Below are 8251 nucleotides of genomic sequence, written 5' to 3'. Positions count from 1 at the left end.
AAGCCTCTAAAGCATTACAATAGATTAGAAAGAAAACGTTAGTCTCAAATGATGTTGTCTCTAGAATAGAACAATATCATAAATAGGAGTAAGAAGGTTCATTGAGATGACAAACAACTACCTCACAAATGCAAGAGGCGTCGGAAAATAAGAAAAAGGAAAGTATCACAAATCCAGGCTCGTAACCTACAAATTTTTTTGTAGAAGCAAGGGGTGAGTACCAAACCACACGGTACTCAACAAGTACACTTCTAAACACAAGCTAAGGGAATAGAATACGGATACTCCTTTCACCCCAAACGAACCTCCACAACCACAACCTGCATAAAACCATCATAACCTAACAGTTCACAGTTTACATAGCACCCAGCTCAACAACAATCACTTTAACAAATTACATATCCTCAACAACAAACTCAGTATTCATCAATCACAACTTTCACAAAAGGCACTCATGATATCAACAACACACAAGATCAAGTTCATCAAAGAGAGGAAATCAAACATCAAGTACTTTGCAACCACCAATAAAACACATAATCATCAAGAATGAAGGATGTCATGGGATGCAATGCAATATGACACCATGAAATGATATGCCTCAGAATACCAAGTACTCTCTCAACCGTATATACATGATACTCCTCGGAAATACATCGAGAGTTCATGACCCATGGGGGACTCGCGAGGTCCATATACCGACACAGACGATCTCCACGTATCTGTGCGGACGATCTCAACGCACTATCATAAATCAAACAAATTTCGCATGGACGACCTCCACGTGCCCAACTTATGCTCAATCTCATGTCAATGCATATGCAGAATATGATTTCAATAAAAGGGATGATGCATCTCAATCAAATATCAATATGATAAGTAGTCACCTCAGCTATCACCAGTATACGGGTTCAATAAAGAACACAATCACACATAATAAATCAAGTCAATAATATATATATCAGTTAATGCCCATATGCTTTGGCATTCTCGAATTACAATTCGCATTCTATAGTTATAAACTTTCCCTTTTATACACCGGTACTTGTACCAATGCCCGTCACAAACAATTCTCAACACATCACACACAAACAATTAATCACATTGCCTTTTATTACCCCTTTTTCATCATTAGAATTAATCAATGTGGACAAGTCAACCTATCACCAAGTCTCACTATCCACAAACACATATTACAAGGAAATACACGAATTCCATACACTTAACAAGGGTTTAGAAATCCACTTGCCTCAAATAATCGAACAATCACTCCGGGACTTGAGCCTTCCCTTTTCGTTGTACTTCCAACTCAAAGCAATCTATTCACATTAATAATCACAGTAAGATTATGAAACTAACAACACCCACATTACTATAGGTCTAGCCTAGACCCAAAAACTCATTCAATTTATAATCAAGTTAATTCCTAAGTTTGATGTCAATTAACATGTCAACTCTCATATTTCCAAATTCCAAGTCTAGGGTTAAATCCAATTTTCCCAATATCATAATTCGAATGGTATTCATGTAATATGATATACTTAATACTTCATTATATATCTCAATCTTTCTTCCATACCGTAAATATACTCTAAGATTAAAATTTCAATCCACATCTCAACTACAATAATTTTAAGAAAAACAAGATTATAACCCTCCATAAAATTTCACTAATTAAATACGTAACCTCGTTGTTCCCTGTTTTCAGTTCAAAATTGATAAATATAATAGAGAGAAAATTACAGTACCCACGATAAATAACATTATAAAATCATACAATGACACCTCTTTGTCCTTTACGCTTTCATATAATATAATACACCCAATATTTAATTACCTATTTTAATATATCAAGATTTAACTCATAATGCGATAGTAAAATCAGAATTTCTAAATATGGAAACCACTGGTTACGAAATCAGTGGTGGAAACCTCATAAAACAAAAGCACCAACACTTCACCTGTAAAACCATCACCAATGATGCCATACCATTACTGCCAAGAGATGGCGTAACTTATTTCCTCAAATAGGACAATTTACTAATCGACCAAATATACAACTTAGAAAAAAGGAATCATCCAAAATTAAACAATTATCCAATTGTCCGCCTTTGTTAAGCGGTGTAATGTTTCTCTTTTGTTTCCACTCCGTTATAATCTAACTGTTAAATCCCTTTAATTTATCTCAATATATGGGTCAAGCGGTATAGGGTTTTTAATAAATTATGAACTTGTCTCATTAACCACTTATTAAAATTAAATATTTAAAATTTACCCCTTAATTAAATAATCGTAGTTAAACAAGTAATTCAAAATTCTCTAACCAACTTTTCAAACTGATCAAAAATAACTAGGGCAACTATCGAGAAGGATAAAACGAAAATTTTACAAAGATTTCCAAAAATGACCTTTTGGGTCATTACATAACCTCAATAAATGAGTCATATGTATAATATTTAATTTTAATAAGATTGACATTATCTACGATAAGAATTACATAACTTAATATATACGTATAGTGCACGTGTCATCAAAAAACTAGATTAATATAAAAGATATAACACAACCTTATCAACATTGAGGTAGTAAAGGGATGGTGATGTTCAACATCATCAAAAAACTTGTTAGGTCCACAATCATCATCATACTTTGTTGTTTGATTATACTCCCTATTAATGGAGTCGGACAGACATAAGGGGTTTACTTAAAAAAAATTAAAAGAAAATTATATTATTTATATACGACTAATATATATATATTACACGTTGAAATATTCTTAGACTTTTTCCTATATTTACTTTTCATACATATTTTAATTTTCCTTAATAGAAATTCTGACTTAGATATCGATTAAGTAAGAAATTATAGATAATAAAATGTTAACATCCTTCGAGATGTTATATTCTAACCCATCAATTTGAATTTCTGACTTTTTGTGAATTGTGTTAATTTTAAATTACTTTTGCCTAATCTTACTGCAGCCATATCTACTAAAACTAGATACGTGCGCCCGTGCTAGTACAGACCCAAGATATATTTTATTTTGTTATAATTTATGTGGCACAGATGAAATTTGGAGAGGCACTCAATTTTTTAATATATATTTTCTTAAAAATTTAAGTTTTTAATTATTGTAACTTATAAAATTGACATAATTTTTAAATAATATGCTATTTTCTCTATTCCAATTTATGTGGCACGGATCAAATTTGAAGAGTTTTATTTGTGGTGCTTTTAATTTTTTAAATTCAATGACATATGTTTTTTTACTAATAATATTAATGATCTAATATTAACCTTAGAAATAAAAAAGTGATTTACAGATAAAAGATAGAGAAATAAAAACAATTAAACGCATTACTTATTAATTAATATAAATATTCATAATCATGACTTTTTTTTATATAAAGTCAACTTAATATCTAGACTATACATTAATATAAATATTATAATAAATTTCATATTAATCATCATGATTTTTTTGATATAAAGTCAAAGTGGACGGGGATAACATTTTTTAATAGTTTTACATCTCTATGACAAAATTAAATACTATGTTTTTGGAAGAAAGAAGAAAGATATTGTTTCCAAAAAAAAAAAAGTTATTATTTTATGTTAAGATATTCTAAAAAGAAAAGTATGTGATTTGAGATTTTGTAAATCTTGAACTCCAAATGTGCATGAATTGTCATACTGCAACTAGTAAGCTAAGTAGGTAAATATGAGGAAGAGCATATAGCTGAAGGACACATGAAATTTGGAGAGCCACTCAATTTTTTAATATATATTTTCTTAAAAATTTAAGTTTTTAATTATTGTAACTTATAAAATTGACATAATTTTTAAATAATATGCTATTTTCTCTATTCCAATTTATGTGGCACGGATCAAATTTGAAGAGTTTTATTTGTGGTGCTTTTAATTTTTTAAATTCAATGACATATGTTTTTTTACTAATAATATTAATGATCTAATATTAACCTTAGAAATAAAAAAGTGATTTACAGATAAAAGATAGAGAAATAAAAACAATTAAACGCATTACTTATTAATTAATATAAATATTCATAATCATGACTTTTTTTGATATAAAGTCAACTTAATATCTAGACTATACATTAATATAAATATTATAATAAATTTCATATTAATCATCATGATTTTTTTGATATAAAGTCAAAGTGGACGGGGATAACATTTTTTAATAGTTTTACATCTCTATGACAAAATTAAATACTATGTTTTTGGAAGAAAGAAGAAAGATATTGTTTCCAAAAAAAAGTTATTATTTTATGTTAAGATATTCTATAAAGAAAAGTATGTGATTTGAGATTTTGTAAATCTTGAACTCCCATAAGAAAATATTTTATTTATATATAATTAAAATTATTTTATACATAGATATAATAAATATTAATTTTTTTTTATTTTTTTATATATTTATTTCTTTATATTTTAAATTCGCTTAATAAAAGTTCTGACTCTACTGTTATTATGTCAAAGTTATTGTAGCTAATGTTGACATTCTTCTTATCACGTTCCATTGCTTGCCTACTAAAACTTCAATAAGGTTGAAAATAGTATAATTATCATATTCCTCTCTACAATAATTACAATTAAAATAATTCGGCAAACAAAGCAAAGACAATGGTTCCACATAAAATATTGTCACTAGAACGTACGACACAAATAACATCTTTCTAGCTGCCTACCTCAGTTTTAATGTGACACTATGAAACAATATGCCTCAGATGTCAAGTACTCTCTCAACCGTATATACATGATACTCCTCGGAAATACATCGAGAGTTCATGATCCATGGGAGACTCGCGAGGTCCATATACTGACACAGACGATCTCCACATGTCTGTGCGGACGATCTCAACGCACTATCATAAAATCAACAATCCCCAGCACATACGATCTCCACGTGTCCAACTTATAATCATAACCATTCACTCGCACGGACGATCTACACGTGCCCAATTTATAATCATAACTCGATCTCAACATGGACGATCACCATGTGTTAGACCTTTACTCATACTCAGTCTCATGTCATTGCATGTGCACAATATGATATCAAATGTCGTTATGACATATAATCACCTCAATTATCACAATTTTACAGGTTCAATAAAGAAACACAACCACACAAAAGAAATCAAGTCACTAAATACATCAGCTAATGCCCATATGCTTTGGCATTCTCGAATTACAATCTGTCATAATATAGTAATAAAATTTCCCTTTAATAATACCGGTACTCATACCAATGCCCGTCACACCATTGGTACGAGACCCCCATCTTTTGCCCTTACCCGTTGTCTATTTCATTTTTAAATATTTAGTTAGAAAACGTCCCTCAACGAAGTCTAGAAAGTCTTAACATACCTCAAAAGTCAAACACGTGTCACGAATCCTCAAGATTTCATCTTTCCCTTTTGTAAAGCTTCATAACATTCACAATCTATCAAAAAAATGCATTATTCGTAAGTAAATGTGTCCGTAGACGCCCATAGTGCTATACTTCCATTTCGAACCCCAAAGATTGATGGGTTCGAAAGGGTGATTAGGGCGTCATGCGGAAGCTTACAATTTGCAAATCATATAGTTGATAAATCAGATAAGAAAAACTTATACTAAAAATCAAAATATTATTATATCAAAACTAATATAAAGAAAAACATTGAAACTTTAGAGAGAATAAATCTCCCATAAACAAGACTCTTAAATGACTACATTGCGGATGTTATTGTTATTGTGTTAGAAGAAACAAACCTATATTTATAGAGTCCTAAAACCTTTCCTACTAGAAAAGGAGTCCTAAAAAGGAGAGAATAAACCAAATATAAAATAATATTATATTTTCCTTTCAAAGAAAAGTAAAAACATTTATGGTAATGTTTTTTTTCTTAAGGAAAAATAATCTTAATTATGGTAAGAAAATCAGGGCAAAACCCTAACAAAGATCACTCAAAAGGTAGAATCCAAACCGACAAGAACAACCTTGAATTTTAGTGAGACTAAATCACCCATAAATCATAGAGCACAAATTTATAATCAAGTTCCTAATCTTGATGTCAGTTAATTTGTCAAGTCTCATATTTCTTAAATTCAAGCTTAGGATTAAGTCTCAAAACAAAATACCATAAAACTACATTCACCATTTCAATCTTAAACGCTAACTTCTTATCCCCTTTTCTTTCTTTCTTTCTTTCTTTCTTTCCCCACAACTCCATAATATAATATAAAAAAATCACGCAGGAATTTATGCTTCCTTACCTCGTTCACTCACGATACCTCTTCGTAATATTTTGTCCTTCCATGTTATGACTCAAAAATAATATCAACCCTATTTAACTTTAACTTATTCTAAAACATGTGTTAAGTGGTGTAGGTCATTAAGTAAGTCATAGACTTGACCTATATATTAACCATCAATTAAAATAATTATTTAAAATTACTCAACAACTAAATAGCCATAATTAAATAAATAACCCAAAATTCCTATTTAAATTTACGGAAAGAGTTAAAATAGTTCTAGTGCTCAAAACGACCTAGCGGGTCGTTACAATACTGAATTAATCAAATTCAATTCAACTTCAGAAAATTGAGCAATCTTAATTATAAAGAATTGATCAAAAACTTATATCGTAGATTATGAGATTACTTTGGCCATGTTAAATGTTAATTTTTATATAATGTCAATTTTATGTTTTATATAAAGTTTAATTACAAGAATTAATTTCAACTATATATTTATTTTTTATTATTTCCTTTTAATAACAATTATATTGTCCCATGACTGAAATTTGAAATAACTCAAAGCTACGATAAATAATATAGCGTACCAAGGTATAATTGAATTCAATTTTTTTGTCGTACCATTCTTATAGTAAATAAAATAAATTCATTGTTATCTATCTATATATAATAGGAGAAGAAAAAGTGTCACGTGTCAGCACCACAAAAAAAGTTTTTTTAATGAATTAAAATTAATTTAAATATTCTATTTCAAAATTAAAAAAAAAATTCAAACACGAAAAAAGAAAATGGAGTGGTTCCACCAATTAAGGGAATCTTTAACAGTTATTGAAAAAAAAAATTGAAAAACAAATATTTATATCCAGCAAAAAAAATATCAGATACGTTAGAAATTAATGATTTGTACTTAAAATTAATTTTAAATATTCTATTTCAAAAATTCAAACACGAAAAAAGAAAATGGAGTGGTTCCACCAATTAAGGAAATCTTTAACAGTTGTTGAAAATAAAATATTTATATTTGAAAAATAATATCATATAAGTTAGAAATAAAAAAATGGGACAGTTTAAACGGAAAAAATAGGACAGTTTTCTTGGGTGGTTATGAATAACACGCTCCCGTTTCCCTTATATATTTCTTCTTTGAATTTGTTTGAAATGCATGAAGAGCTCTTCGAAAGAAGGTTTTGTATTTTCTGATTATAAAAGTTTGTTTATATTTGTTGATTTATAAGAATGATATGGATATTTGAATTTTTTTGTTGTTGAATATTTTTCAGTTTCCAGTGGTACACATTAGATTGATGAAGCGTAGAGTTAGAAACTATTAAAAACTTTCTCAAAAAATAGTGTGAAGTAGTATAATTTTTATTTTGGTTATTCTTTTTTTCTTTTTGAATCAAATGAATAGCATTGTTTGATTATTTAGTAAGCATTTTTTTTTTTGTTGCGCTGCAATAATATGTTTGCAAGAGTTTAATAACTATTATTGTGATTAATGTAAATTATATTAGTTAATTATTACTCTTACTGTACTAGCAAAAAAAAAGAGGCTAAGCATAGTAATTTAGTTTATTGGAATTTAAATGATCATCACTTTTTTCTTAAATTATTTTCATTGTGTTGTTTCTGATCATATCTGCATTTGAAAAAAAATGAAAGAATTCAAGTAATAACTTTTTAAAAAGTACACTAAAAGGTCGCAACAAATTATCCTTTTTGTTTCAACTACGAACTTTTTAAGGCTCTTATAATTCACGTATCCTTAGGTTGATTTCTAACTAAACTCAAAGTGGAATAACTGCATTTCTTTTAGAGATAAGATGGTTATAATTATCCCTATTAATTTCAACACTAAATTGAAACTATACTTTTTAAAATAAATTATCAAAGCTAAAATGACAAGGAATTTATGATTATTAATTGTCAAATCAATTTCTTTGTTACTCACTCTCCTTTTTATAGTATTTCATTTTTATGTAAA

The sequence above is a fragment of the Solanum tuberosum genome, unplaced genomic scaffold (assembly GCF_000226075.1).
Source record: "Solanum tuberosum cultivar DM 1-3 516 R44 unplaced genomic scaffold, SolTub_3.0 scf00911, whole genome shotgun sequence".
NCBI classification, from domain to species: Eukaryota; Viridiplantae; Streptophyta; class Magnoliopsida; order Solanales; family Solanaceae; genus Solanum; species Solanum tuberosum.
Note: the sequence above shows the minus strand (reverse complement) of the source record.